This window comes from Lepidothrix coronata, unplaced genomic scaffold (genome assembly GCF_001604755.1).
Source record: "Lepidothrix coronata isolate B3197 unplaced genomic scaffold, Lepidothrix_coronata-1.0 Scaffold1, whole genome shotgun sequence".
Taxonomy (NCBI): Eukaryota; Metazoa; Chordata; class Aves; order Passeriformes; family Pipridae; genus Lepidothrix; species Lepidothrix coronata.
In genome coordinates this window covers 8836085-8851932 of record NW_016690181.1, presented here as the reverse complement: position 1 = coordinate 8851932, position 15848 = coordinate 8836085, and the positions used below count along the sequence as shown (strand labels likewise).

Here is a 15848-nt window from a genome sequence, read left to right as displayed (position 1 = left end):
TACGAAAACAGGTATGTACCTGCATACATAGAAATGCCTTGGAAGTGTCAGCTAGATAGGGAGAAAGCAATCAGGATAACACCTATGTGTTTGAAAGGCTGAGACAGAAATTTCTGCAGTAAGTTGCAAAAAGGAGATCTGTAACACCATCTCTCCACCCAACATGTGGTGGGTCTGATGGAAGGGAGCCATAGGAAGCTGTACAGTCTCCTTCCAGCTGGCAGCCATGCAGTGGCAGAGGCTTCAGAATCCCACAAAGCACTGCCTTTCATAGTCTTATGAAAACCTGAGTTTAACACCTCAAAGACAGTGTGTATTGGAGTGTTTGTGAGTTAACTGATTTTCTGATTTAGTGTCATGACAAAACCTGACAGGAAGAGATTAAGTTGCAATTTCTAAGAACAAAGCTAAGGTAGTTAACCAAACTTCACTCAAGACAAGTGTCCTGTAGTCTTCCATGGTCCTTGGCAAGGATCTCCTACACTCTACTAGCAAAAATGTTTTATTGATCAGAAATCCACTCCTTGCAGAAACATCTGAAAGACCCAAAAGTGTTTCTCATTCCTGCAAGCACTGACCAGTGTACAAAGCAGAGTGAGCAACCAAAGACTTACGCTGTGCTCCTCTCCTTGTGAGCATCTCCAGTGCGAAATAAGACTGCCTTGGTAGAGATTAGCTGTTGTTTGTGGGAAGACAGAATTTGTGATATAGCTCACAATTCAGCAGACAAAGAAAAAACTTCCATAATTCTTCCTATTTGCCAAGTCCTCTCATTCATACCAGATGAGGATCTGGACATAAAGTTTCTTTTAAAAACTTTTTTTATTCTTTAAATATGACACTGACATATCTATGTGAAGCTCTGTCTCTGCCCATTTATCATCTCTGCTCTTCTGAGCCTAAATTTCAAGCCTAATTAACCTAAAAAAGGAAATCCTACCAAGTCATGGTAAAGATTCAAATTTACTCCGTGTTTCAGACTAAAGGGATATCAATCCTATGTGCAAGAAGGGCTACCAGTTTGTTTCTTTGGAATAAACAAGGTGCACTTCTATCTACAGAGATTGTATTCTATGCATCATTCAGAGTCTAAAGCAAGAAAGTTAATACAGTATAATACCTACCATAAAGATGATAATTTATTTATGTAGTGATGCACATGTGGAGTATCTGTCAATTTTCTGATAGGGCTTTATAGTGATGTAACAATCTGGGAATGTGCATGCTTCATTACCCCAGAATTATGTACTGAGGCTGAGATGAAGAGTAATAGAATTAAGGATGAATCATATTATTATTATGGCAAATCATGCAATAACAGTGTACTTCATGCAAAAAGTTATGTACTTACATCCTCAGAAATTCTGAGGCAAGTAAAATCATGATCTTGCATTTGTTTCTACTCGGGGTGTGCCAGGTAGCACAAACAAAAAGCCTATGGAATTATTGGGGATTAGCGCAGTTTTCAAGGGCCCTGAGCAAAGACTGAGACAGCAAGAATGTGAGAAGACCAGAAACATAGCAGCTCTTAGACATATTGGGTATGGACAAAAAGGAGTAGAAGTGTGTGTGGGGGGGTGTATAATTCAGAGTAGTTCATGGAAAGAGGGACTGATCAAGGAGCTCTGATTGAGACAGATAGAAAGAATTAACTTGTTATAACAATTGGAAACAAAATGTAATTTCTCCTATGAATTTATTTCTTGAGTAATGTTTTTTTTTCCTGCCATAAATTCTCAAAAGTTTGTCACTGCAAGCAGCTACACCAGTGATTTTGGACCACATCACTCACACAGACCAAGTTTATAGGAGCTGTGTAACCTCCCATGGCTGAATTGGCACATCAGAGCTCTACAATTAAGCAAATCTTAACTAAATCTGAACACAGTTACTAGCATTCATTTAGACACCATTAGGGATAAAAAGACCCAATCTCGATTGGTTAATTTATTTTCTCACCAAATCTGTGTATTAACCATTTATTTTAAAAAGTATGATATGTGTCAATGAGCATAAAAAAAATACAAAAATGAGGAAAAGCCTCCTTGCCCCTCCCACCATGACTGATGTTCTTGGTATCTTGGTTCTCAGTCATCTTTCTTTTCCAGTATGCTTTAGAGGATATATATATCCAGCTAGTTGCTCCTCAAAGTACTAAAAGCCCTTTACTTTGTGCATGTTTTCTGAGAAAGTGACTGAATAGTGCTAGGTTTGCTATGCACATTCAATCAAAAAAACTATTAAAATCAAAATTTTAAAAAACCAACCAACCAACCAAACAAACAAACCAAAAAAAACCAAAAAAACCCAGAGCTACTCTCTGACTTCCAGTGGCTAAGGTCTGAGAAAGCTGACCTTTCACAGGCTAAGGTCTGAGAAAGCTGACCTTTCACATTTTCAGGATTTTACTCTAAAGCCTGCAAAGGGCACAAATAGATCCAAGTTTGACAAGGCTTCAGATAACCTAACAAAAAGCAACCAAAAATGCATTAAAAAAATGCATTCATTTCCATGAGATGTTTATCAATGAGCCAGCACATAACATTGTATCCAGCACTAATTCTGTTTGAAAACATTCCTCAGTGCTTCCTGTGGGGAAAATTTTTCTTCCAGAAACTATTGTGGGTAGAGTCAGAAACTGTTTGCACAAAGAGCAACAACTAAGAAGAACAGAAGAAAAAGTTGAACTTCTTTGCAGAAAATGTCAGAATTTGGATTAGTGCATGGAAACTCAAAGTCCCAATTTGCTCTTATCTACTCTAAAAGATATTAATTCTGCTCTGGCTATAGATAATAGCGTTTCTCAGTTATTCTCCAAAATCTGACTTACAAGGAAATTTTAAGCAACTATAAAGCTAATAATTTACCACTGCAATTTCTGAGTGCCAGAAACCTCCAAGAAAGTGCAGAGGTCTCACAGTATAACATTATAAAAAGACTGTATTTGGTCACCAGCACAATGTTGTCTTGCAAGCTGAAAAGAAAAAAGATATTTTAAGCTTTTTGCCTCACCATATGGCATATTTAGCTTAAAATACATCCTGTTCAAGAAACTTCTAGTCATTCTTTTCTCTTATTTGTTTTGTTGTTTGTTTGGAGTTTTTTTTTTACCTAGAGTGCCAGCTTCTCTTTTTATGCCAATACACTTTTATTATAGTCAGATATTCAGATTGCTTTAATTACAACTATTGCTCCAACAAAATTGCTTTGGCCAAACTCTGCTCATGTTCCTTGGAAGTCATCTCAACAAAAATTACTCTGTCTGGGCCCCCAAACATCAAAGAAACTTAGTTTTGAAGACATACAAGCTTCCAGTAGTATGTCAAAGAGATTACGGAAATCGAGTGTAGCATAACAGAATCACTTGTGATACAGTTTCTCTGTAGAGCTCAGGATGATCCTTGGAGCAGTATTTATGATCATACACAGCAAGCTTTGAAGAGTGTATGCCATCTGCTGGAATCAAAAAGATGTCTTACAGAGGAAATCCTAAAAGGCAGCAACAATTTTCACCCAGTGTTAAGCATCTTCTTTGTCTCATGTGCCTTTGTAATTGGGGTTTGGAACCTTTTTTCCTACTGTACCTTTAAACCAAATGAAAAACAGTAGTAAACACTCTGTGACCACAATCTTGTGAAAGAAGGGAAAAGTTTCCCGCTCACATAGACTAATAATTTATTCTAGTAGCTGTATGAAACGGAATGGACATTCAGATAAACAGGTTGCACAGGTGATCTGCTTATATTTCTCCTTCCTTATCAACATATCAGAGATGTCTGTTAGGAAACTAGACCCGAAAACCAACAGTATTAAGGTGGGAGCTCATAAGTACAAAACAGCTTTCACAAAGAAGGGTATATTTTTAGGATTATGGACCTGAAGATGGATAATTGGGTTGCTTTCTACCTTTCTACACATGTGATGCCCTCAGGGTATGTACCATGCCCTCAAAGTATCTGCCTGTCTCCCCCAGGTCTGCTTACACTCATTTTACAGATGCAAAAGAATCGGAAGAATTTCATGGATAGCAGGAGCAAGACTATTTTTGGCATTTCATAAGTCTCTATCCTAACAAGGCATTTTCTTAAACATTTTATTTTTCTGCTTATTTAGTTTTGTCCACTGGACTGCAGTACCACTTTTGGTAGTCTTGCCTGAACTACCACTGTTCAGCTGGTGGTGTCTTCCTAGGGAGGTGCTTCACTTTGACCCAGAGCAGCATGGTTACTATATAACTGTTGAAGACAAATCTTTCTATCCAAAAAGAAGTTGATGTGAGCTGCAGCAGTTCATTTTCCGCATGATAGAACTACTCTCACTGGATAAGGACACAGTAGCTTCTCTGAAAACTAGGATGGATTTTCTAACCTTGGACAAATTCAACCATGGAAACTTAACTTTTTTAAATTTACTGGTAATTTAAAAAGGTTAATTTTCCAAATTATTCCATGCTTCTCTCCCTAATGGTGTTTTAATATGAAGAGTGAAGCAGGTGAAACTAGAGAGCTCTTTTAACTCAGTATGAAATCTCTGACAGTGACCAGCTCTAGATATTCAGGACAGGACTGTAAGACAAGCATGTAGCACTATATTTCTCCAAAGTACTGCCCTGGTATTCATCAGTCTGTGGGTTTTGGATTTCAAGTGTTATTCAGACATAAACTGTAAGAAACTTCCAATACAAAGTTAGAAAAAGGAAGTAGAAGGAGACACCATAAGCAATTTTCCCCATTCTTCCTTGTGAGACTTATAATACAGATTGCTTAAGGACAGACGCCCAAGACGGCACTGGGAACCTCTACAGAATGTGCTATACAAGTAGAAAGCTTGCAGAGTTTTAACTTGAATTATACTCAGTTACATTGCCAACCATAAATTGCAGAACAATCTTAATCCAAACCACATTTACTATGTCTATGTTTTCCATGGTGAATTCCAAAGCATATTATGTAAACATCACGTCCAGCAAAATGGTGATGTATGGCAGGGTGCTTCAGTCCAAGGAATAAAGTCTAAGCCCAATAATGAACTCCCATGAGATAAACTCTAAGGCTTATATTGAGTTTTTACTGACATTTCTACTACAGTCACTTGAATGTTTACCTAGAGTTGGAGCTATGGAAAATCTCATCCACTTTTGAGGGAAATCATTTCCAAGAAATTAAAAAACCCCTTACCACTAACCTTCTAAGCAATGGATGTTTTCATGTGAGTTTGAAATGGGATAGTAAAACTGTGTGAAGCAGGACAACTCAGTTGTTGACTGGCCTGTCCCTGGGCCAATGTTAGAGGAAAGGCACACAACTGGAGGCTCACTTTACAGCATGTCACACCCAAACACAATCTTCTGGTCTTTTAATCTAATGAACAGAGATCTCCTGGGACACAGCTGTGTGTTAACTCAGCAGCTCTTACACATGTCCTTAAAGTACATGTTTATCTGGTTGACTGAACTGGTCCCTAACCAATGAACCACAGGAAGACACAGCCCTAGGATTTATGAGGCTACTTCTTGTAAAAAAATAGCTAATTTGCAATAGAGTTTTAAACTGAAAACAACCAATGCCTAAAGAATGATCAAATTATGAATAATGGCTGTATGTATCCAAACCAACAGAGTGAGGAAGCAGCCACAATAAACACACTAAAAATAAGATGGACGAGTAATGCTGTGGTTGTGCCCATGTCCTAGGGTATGATAATGCTCAGGTTAGGCTGAATTTGTAAACAAGCATAAATCAACAGAATCATGTGCTGAAGTTATGATGCAAAGCTTTATAGTACCTTACAGCACATGTATGTGCTTTGGATTAGTGAAAAAATTGATATTAAAAATCCACAGAGTACATGACTTAGCTTTGCATCCCTGCAAACAACACAGTATGTGCTAGTTTAATTGCTTGTCTTCAGCTAAGTATTTAGCATACAGATTTAAGTGGGAAAATTTGAAACTTTGTTTTGCACAACCAATCTAATTGAAGAAGCATTCTCTTCAAATGCTCTTTAAAACTCTGTTGCCTTTTCCACATACCCTGCAGTAACAAGTCTGTTTAATCTATGGTACTTTTCTGCCAGATTAATTAACAGGTGACACCAATCAAAGCATACAGTTTGTACCACTGAAATATTTTGAAAGCTCTAGGAATGAAAAGTCTGTGATTGTGCATTTGTGTGTCTTTCCTCAGGCATCATGGAGTCACTAACACGAACCTACCTCATATTTATGTTCAGTTCTCTCCTCCTCTCTCTCTGCCCAGCTCAAGTCTCATACACTAACCTTGCTACTTTCTAATGACTATAAGTTTTCATGGTTGTATTTACTGTAATACAAAAATGGGTCAGTCTTGCAATTCTTGAAATTCTTAACTCAATTTTTTCTGCTGTTAACGCTTCTTTAAGCTGTTGGGACAGCCCAAATATCACGCCATTGCTCTGCCATTGCTCTGTAAGTGGCCAAAGGTCATTACCCCAGCAAATGTCTCCTGTGACCTTTCAGCCACTGCACCCTTCACTGGCCATCGGTCAGAGAATGTTTCAAAATACACAAGTGTCCTTGAGGACATTTACACAAGCACTGAGGCCATCCCCAAAAATGATGAGCAAGCTCCTTCAGCTGATGGAAAGCAGCAGATTGATCAAACTCAAAACATTTTCCCCAGACAAAATACCAAAGTATTAATTGCTTGAAGAGGAGCCCTCAGCATTTTCTCTAACCAACTTCTCTCTCGGTCTTGTGTCCTTCATCTGTCCCCACTCCTCTCCTCCACAGCAGCAGCTGGCCATTCCCTACTCCTTGCTGTTCCCCCACCTGCAGAGAAACTCCAGCTGTGCCATGCTGCACGCACGGGCAGGCTTCCCAGAACTCAGGTAAATGTAATTTTCCAGAAGTGTATAAGAGTGACATTTGAGAAATTTTAAACCAGAACCAATGCATCACTCCTCTTACCATAATTATTACATTTATTATATTTCTTGACAGGTCTGCTTGAACTTTCAAGGTGCAAAGGTACAGTTTGTTTCAACTGCACGCAGTGAAATCTCCCTAGCAGCTGCAGTAAAGTCCCTTGGAAACAATACTGTCTTCAGCCTTCCTGGCAGGGTATGAAGTCTTATTTCTAGCAGATTTCAGAAGAGTTTTGCCTGGCCATCACGGCACCACTTACAAAGAGAAAGATCTCTTCTCCTTTTTTGCTACACAGTAGAACTCTACCAAAGATCAATGGGCATTCCTTTTGCTGGTAAAAAAATAATTTATTCTAAAACAAGCATCTTATGCATTGATATATAGTGTCAGAAGGCAAACTGGGCTAAAGCAAAATCCAGTTTCCTAAGAACTTAATGAAGCTCAAATTTTGGCCCAGATTAATACAAATTTGGGGACACACTATTGTTTTCCTGTTCTGGGCTTTAATTGTCAGGTGACAATGAAATCATTTCATAATACAATTCACTTTATTTTAACTTTGTGTTTATTCCTATTCTGCCTCCTTCTTCCTTATTCTAGTTTAAAATCTTCAGCAACTAAAGCTTAAAATACTTTATTAAAAAAACATCTTCTACTGATGCAGGAGGCTGTGGTTTTTTCTAGTAACCGGAACAGCACAAGGGCTTCATTTCAGAGGAGAGAAGACTGGTCTAAAATGACCCAGGTAATCTGACATGTCCACTTTTAGAGTGACAGGAGCTAGAAATTATGATTTATGGTAGAAGTACACTCCTTACAGCTTTCTTCACACACCACCACCCCTGACTGCCCACAGTGGTTCAAGAGCTGGCACAGACTTGCAGAAGGCAGCAGAGGCTTGGGCAAAGTGGCACTGAATAGCACCTCACACCACCACCTTTACTGGTGCCATAAGTCCAAGTTACCTTACAGGCCTTCCCAGCGCAAACCAGGCAGCTACTGAGAACGACAAGTAATGTCCTCTGCATTTTTGCCTCTAGCTCTCAGTTTTGGTAGCTTGATCACTTCCATGGCACAGACTAATGCAAAAAATTTTATACCCTTAACATTTTCCACTCATTTCAATACTTCCTTGCTTGCTAATTTATTAGGAGCACAAATAGTGACTCACAGGTGTTTTGCAAGGGGTTATTTATAACAGGATGCATAGGTGTTAGATGAGAAAATAAGTTCTTCATCTATACTTAAAAATAAACATGAAACATGAACAGCAAGAGTGAATACACATGGTATAGGCAAAAAAGTGTGAAAGTATACAACAACAGAGCAAAGCTACAAAATCCTAACCCTTAACTTGTTTTATTCATGTATGAAATCCCATCTTTGAATGAAAATATAGGACCTGTGCATTTTGACTGTATATTTTTACCAAATAAAAATCTTCTCAGTTTCTCCCTCTTTTAGCTATTCATCTCTAGAAACATGGAACTTGACTATCCACTACACAAATAATGTAAAAGTCAAAGTCCACAGAATGCCAGAACCTGTTACACAGTTTCCTGTATTGTCTGTATGAAGAAGAAAAAACATTTTGATTGCTCTCCCTTCTCTTACACATCACTTGGGTTAAAAAGAAGATGGCTTATTACTGCACTTGCAGGAAGTGTGTTACAGCTTGCCTGGTATGATGAAATGCACACCTGCACTAGCAGCCAATCTACTTTTAACTCATTAAATGGAAATTTGGTTTGCTTTGTTAACACAGTATTTTTATAGCATGGACACATTTTTGTCAAACACATTAAATCCAGTATTGTTTTTACATTCAATTAGGGTTTATCTGCATGTAGCATAAAAGAAGGGGAGGGTTGGGAAAATTCAACAGAATGTTACCACAATTTTTAAGGGTAAAATAACATACTTGGTATCCATTACTGTATAAATTAGTCCTCTGCCACTCATTTCAATATCCTTGGAAACATCTACTTGTTTTGTATCTCTTCTTGTTTCCAGTTTTATATGAAAAAAGTGTTATTGTCATTACAATTGTATAAGATGGACACTGTCTAACTAAAAGAAGATGTCCCTTACTTCATTCATGTGTGTGCCAATGGTGACATTTCAACTCCCTTTGCTCTAACCTTGGAATATAAAAGGTTGGTCCTCCACACTTCCCAATGAGAAGTTTTTCTGCTTAAAAGAGAGTCCAAGAACAAAATCATTCACAGGTTTTCTACACAGTCACTAGACTAGAATGTTACAGTCTAGACTCACTTATTTCTAGTAGAAATAATAGCTATTCATACTATTATTCTGTATAGTAATGCTGGAGATTTTTAATAAGCATCACCTAAAAGAAAGCTAACCTTTATGCTGAATCCTGAACTGTGTTTTTCCTCTTTATTAATTAGCTTTTCCAAGTTAAGCAAGGTCAGCACATCTCTTTTTTTGTCTCTCACTTGCCTGCCCCTTTAATCTCCTTATGTTTAATTTATTTTCTGAGCTGCTATCTCTCACTCACTGACAAAAACATATTTATAACATTTTTTTAAGGCAGCCCACTAAATGAATTATCTTGGGCTTTTTTCTCTCAATTGAGTGCCTATCTACTCCTAATTCAGGGTGTAGTCAAAGTTCAGGGCTTGAGAAAAATTCAGTGAAAGTTTGGAACATATTTCCATTTCAGTTATGCTAAGATGAAGGTCTCTGGCTACCTCAGGTCCACATATATTTTCATCTCCATAAGGGACATCTCCATAATGTGATTCATTCTTCCCATCACAAGAGATAACATGACCTTTAGCCTAGCTTATTAAAAAGAATGGGAAACCATCTGGGTACCCAAATTACAACTACTACAGCAAGACAATACCATAACACATTGTGACAGTTTGATAATTCAGCCAGGGTAGTTCTGATCTGACTTTAGTTTGAAGTGATTGATTAAGAAAGCACGCCCCAAGATCTTTGTTTACAGATTCCTTTCTCACACAGATTCTCCAGGCAGTTTAAATATCTGCTATAAAATCAGATTCCCAAAATTACCAGGACTTTCTTAGACTCCCTACGACTCTCTATGACAAATAAATGAAACATCACAGAATACTGGACACCCTATGGTTTAGTTTGTGGCAACGTTATTAATGCCATTTTATGCTTTTCTCTTTGAATAATAACCCCATCAGTTGTTCAACACAAATAAAGCAACATATATCTGCCCTTCAGGTGTTCTTTGAATAAAATATAAGAAAGAAAAATCCCAGGAGGTCTACCAAATGCAAACATGCAAAACCAAAACAAACATGTCATCACTGCTTGCCAGGATACATACTCATAACACCATTCCTCAGTGTATACCCTCAGAGAGAAGTTAAACTAGCAGTAATTTACAATTTCTACTCTTCAGATTCCTGACTAGGGGTCACATGAATTATTACACAAGTAAAATGTGGATCTTCATACTAAAGAAAAAAAATTACAGCTGCTGATTTTGTTTATTCTTGCTAAAATATATATATATATAAAATATATATTTATTATGAACAACCATATATATGATTGCACATAAAATATATGAAATTTTTTTCCCCTCAAAAGCCAAATCTATAAGGAAACAAAAAGAATGTAATAGTGGAAAAGTTTTAGCAGCCTTAAGAATTACTGTCACTATTGGTCAGGATTAACTTTAGCAGGCCTAAACACAAAAATTGTTACATAAAAAAAGATAATTTTAGAAGTTGTTAAACCAGATTAACTCAGGAAGAGACATAAAAATGAATGTATCTCAAAAGTATACCAATAAGCATGTTGATCATCTGTAACAAAAAAATTGAAGAATTCAAAGGGTAAGTAATACAATAAACAATGTCACATGTCCACATCTTTGAACATTTTTTCCCCAGACAAATCTTTCATTGTGGAGAAATATTAAAGTCATACGTGTTAGAAAATACTCTTTAATGCAGCAATGCTTTGGGCCCTGAAGGTTCGCAGAAGAGCTTTTTAACTTTGCATATGCAGAGTGAAGTATCTAGGAATTTTTTCACAGAAGCATGAGCTAGAAAGCAGCATGTAATACTATATTTAAGTAGTATTTGACTGTGGACAGGAAAGTTGAAAATTAATTTGCAAGAAAATTAGACAACACAAAATTGCAATCTTATGTTCAAGCTTCCTTATCTCTCTTACAATTTGTACTTGACCCTGACTTTTTGCAGGCAGTTCCTTTCACACATATCTCTTACAGAGAGGTGAAGCAAAAGGATTGTGTTGAATGCAAACAATCAGAGTTTAAAAAAACAGCGTTCAATGTTTCTATTCATTGTCTGCTTTTGTCCACCTCTGTAGGTCCAGCAGCCCAACCTACAGGCTGTGTGTGTTTGGCTTTTTAAACATGAAATGCTTCTCTTACTTCCCTTCAATGTAGAATAGGAAAAAACTTCTAAAGAGGAATCTTGACAATGGAAACATTCACACTTCTCAACAGAGTGTGAAGAGTGCCATGAAAATGAACCACAGCATAAAGCTTACACTAGAATTTGGCTAGACTATCGCCTGCCCTGATGTCTCACATTTGCCAGTTCCCTAGGATTTCAGCATGGCTCCAGCACAGTGGTTTGAAGCAAATGTGCATGTGAAGGAAAGAGAATTAATAACCAGACATTTCTTGTTTGTTGCCATTTTCAACAAGCAAATATGCATCTTTTTCACACCAGCCCATGTGAAGTGCTATTGGGGCAGGAGATCTTATTCTTAAAATCCATTGCTAGAAGAGAATGTAGGGCATTGCAGTGATGAGAAAAGTCTTACAGAAGCACTGCAACTGTATTGCCTTGGAGTCATACAAAGTCTGTTTTCCTCTGCAGCCAGTTTTCTTCCCTTTTGTCTCCTCTGGCATGGGCTGTGAGACACCTGTTGTGCTATACAAGAAAACAGCAGCAGCAGCAGCAGGAGCCCACCTGTACCTCCTCTTCCCTTTCCATTCACCTAGAAGCAGGCACAAAGGGGCTTTTAAAATTAACCTTTTACTGAGGCAGGATCCTGAAACTACGCCTAATGACAAATGAGAAACATTCACCCTAGTACTTTTAGAGTACGAGGTGGTGTTTCAGGCAGGAAAAGTGACAGGTCTAGCTAGCAAGGGTTTCAGCATTTGCATAGGTCTGAAGGAAGATGGGAGTCTGGTTTGGTCCTACACTGCCTGGAAGTCTCACAGTGCTCGTGTATTTAACTCTTCCTGCTCCTCGCTGGAGTTTTCCATGTTAATGTCTCTACAGTCTGAATTAACATTCTTATTTTAATGGCAACCAGTCATAAAAAGGTGGTGAATTATTTTTTTTGTTTTTAACAGCTGAATCTGCTGTACCTCTGCCAAGCAACCTGTAACCAAAGTCAAGTATGACGTGCTGAATACAGACTTAAAATGAGGGATTACTAATAAAGAAGTGAAAAACTAAGAAAGCAAACAACACAAACAATTTGAATGAATGCCACCTTTGTTGTTTGTAAACGCATGTGAATGTCCTAACTCCAGTTTCATAACTTTGCGTTCTGACATAAAAGGAGTGTACACAAGGAAAAGAGAAAGAGGGAAATTTAACAGGAACTATTGACTTCTAAAGATAAGGACAGGACCTCATGAAGAAAGACACTTCCTCTTACTCGACTTTAATATACAAGGGAAAAAGCTCCCCAAAAGCAAACTTGCTTTTTTGTGTGAAGGTATAATCAAACCTCAAATCTTTGAGGGGCACAAAGCATGCACTGTTGAGCAATTAAAAGTGCTGGAGTGAACAAAATGTTCTTATGATGGGAGTAGCTTTGATTTAGCTCCTGTTTTAATGTTTCAGGAGGTGCATCTATGACTGGCACTCAGGATAAAGGTTAGTAGACAGCAAACAACATGCGCTCACTGTGGTCACTCTCTGTGCTTAGCTGCTGCTTTTTGCAGATTCTTCTCTTGATCGGTTACTGATGGAGAAATAGGTACAACCTTGATTCACACTTCAAAACAACAGAAAAAACAAATATGAGGAGAAAAACAACTCCTGCTTCACAATAATTTGCTAGAGCCCCTGAAACCTCTGAGTTGATGCAAACTATCTCAAATCTGAGTCTGCCCGGGTCCAGAGCTGGTGAGCTCTAGGACTGTCATACTTCGCTCTTACAGACTTCCGTGGGTTCATTCAAAGGATGAAGAGATGACAAAACAGCTGGTTTTTACAAGGATGCTTTTGCTCTGTGATATACTCTATACATGTCTGCTCACGCTCATCTCACAGTTTCACCTCTGATTCCAAAGGAACAGGAACCTTGGAAGATTTTCCTTGCACTAAACTATTACAGACAACTCAGCAGGTGGAGAATCAAGTGCTTGGGCTGTGCTCTATGTGCAGCTTCCTAGTGCTGGATCCTGTACAAAAGAAATGGTATCATGATCTTCTGGGCTTGTCTGAGATGGTAAGATTTCTGGTTACTTATCCTGATCCAAATTATCTTAAAGCTCATTCAAATATCACTGGATGCATCTCTCTTTAGCAGATGTCTCACAAGCCCTTTTCCAAAGCCAGTAAAAGGCTATAGACAAGAAAAGTAACTTAATATCACAATAATCAGAGTTGATGATTATCAAGAAAACTGTTTGGGATTTGGAGCAGTTGATATATTTTAAAATACTATAGGAGTATCTCAGATTATGCCATCCAGGGCTAGTATTATGGTTCTGCCCTCCAAGGCACATCATGGTGCCAACCCAGACCATGGTTGATTTGCCTTCTGAACCAGCTGAATGACAATGATCATATTATCTTTTAATGAAAAATTTAAAGCTGTAGTTACACAAGGTGTCTTCTTTGCAAGCAGTAGCTTCTTCGAAGGAAACAGGAAGAGACTTGAATGAAGGCCTCCCATTATTCTGTGCCACTCAGCTGAGATGACCAGGTGCAGAAGGCAGCACACCATGCATCTCCTACAGGTGTGACCAGAGCATGTTTCCCTTGGATACAGTTCTCCAGAACTGCACAAACACCTAGAACAGCAGGGCTCCAACATGAGGTGCTTGTTAAAGGTTAGACAAGTTGAGATAGAACCCAGATCTCCTCTGTTCTTCTAAGACTCCACGCTTTTGAACCTGAACCAAACCATATTAAAGTTAATGGGGGATACTCATGTCTCTGTGCGATTTTTAGAGGAACTACGCAAAGCACAGGGCTGCCTGATAGGAGGATGTGGGCTCCTTGCTCTGAAAATAATGAGCTGCATGCTAGGAAAGAGATTTACCTGAGTAGGAAGAAGGAGCTATCCTGCTTTTGTAGATACAAATCTCATTCACTTATTGATGGTTTCATTCACAATCTCTTCTATTTCTGCTTTTGTAGATATAAATCTCATTCAGTCATTTCTGGGTTTATGCTCAATCTCTCCTCAGTTGTTCAGCAATGCAGCTGGCCACAGATTTGAGTTTATATCTTGTACGAAAAAAACAAACAAAACAAAACAGATGCAAGCACATCTGGAGATCATGCCATTCTATCTGACAGTGATGGTGAGAAGACTGCACAGAGCTCTGGCTACGCCTCACATTTTGTCACGCTCAGCAATTGGGTTTTTTCTCAGTAAGCTACATAGGATGGCAGCTGTAATATCTGACATTGGTAATGAAAACCACTGAAAGCTGAAGATATATGGAACAGAGAAGCCTCCACCTCATTTCTTGCACTTGTCTTAAATACTGTGTTACGACTGCAGTTACTGTACATCTGTGCCCTAGCACCCTCTTGCACACAATGTAAAAAAATTCAATTTCTTCATCCCCTTCCATGTTTCTGGCTTCAGTACATAAAGCTCTGTCCAAAAATTGTTAAGAGCAGCAATTTTGTTTCTGTCTACTATGGAAGTTATTCCCTACAATCTCACAGATACTAATCCATTCTTTCTCTCCCTCTGACACCTTTTGCAAAGACTTAGACTACACTCCTCAACTCAATTTTCTCTCAGTTATGAAGTTTTCAAGCAATAAGAAAAAGAATCATTCTGTATTGCTATACTGTACAGGGGAGCTTCAAGCCTTATTTTTTTCAGCAATCAGGGTCAGCAATGCCATCAAAGAATATTCCCATCTCCAAACTTTTGTTACTCGAGCTTGGAAATAATTTGCTATGCAAATTCCTTTCGGGGATACTGAAAATAGATATGCAATATCTTGGGGGAAAAAAGGTCTCATATAATACTGTCAAAAAAATAACTAATTATTTCCTTAAGCAGAATACCCTCTGACGTCTTGCAAATGTATAGCTTAACTCCAAATGAAGGAACAGATTTATTTTTAAAGCATGCAATATTAGGATGAACTGAAATGAACTCAGAAGAATAGTAACCTAGTTTCAGGGAGCACTCTTGTGAACAGAACAAGAGAAGACCACATACACTGAAAAGATCCTATTTAGTTTTACACATGCAATGTGCAGGTATTCAAAACATTTGCCTTTAAAAGTGTTTTTCATTGTAGCTTTTTGCTGATGTGTTCTTTCTTTCTAGACTTCCCAGTCTGGGTTTGAAAAACAAACAGGATTTCTGTATTTTTTAATTTATTTTTCATTAAAAAATACAAAGTTCATGAGAACCTTAAAAAACTTATTATTAAAAATATATATAGCCAGACATAAAAAAAATCAGTCCAAGAAAAAGCTAAGTTTCATGTTCTAGACAGACATGCTTTAAAGGCACAACTACAATGGCTATAGGAAAAAAGCAGAGGAGTTACACTGTTGATCATATCCTTTTTCCTTTAAGGTTAGTGGTAGCTTTGCCCATCAGCCTAACCTTTTTAAATCCAGCGAAAAGAGAAGAAAAGAAAAGAAAAGAAGAGAAGAGAAGAGAAGAGAAGAGAAGAGAAGAGAAGAGAAGAGAAGAGAAGAGAAGAGAAGAGAAGGGAAGGGAAGGGAAG

General features: G+C 38.0%; 1 protein-coding gene across 6 annotated transcripts in view; it reads right to left on the bottom strand.

Moving 5' to 3' along the window:
• SLC1A2 (solute carrier family 1 member 2) overlaps positions 1-15848 on the bottom strand; it is a 92181-nt gene that overhangs the window by 45128 nt on the left and 31205 nt on the right. The window contains exon 1 of one of the 6 annotated variants that reach the window (XM_017809918.1): positions 12817-12887. The exons of the other annotated variants lie outside the window; for them this stretch is intronic. The gene's annotated coding sequence lies outside the window, so the exon portion shown is untranslated. Of the gene's footprint in view, positions 1-12816; positions 12888-15848 lie in introns of those variants that run through there. 6 annotated transcript variants of the gene reach the window in all.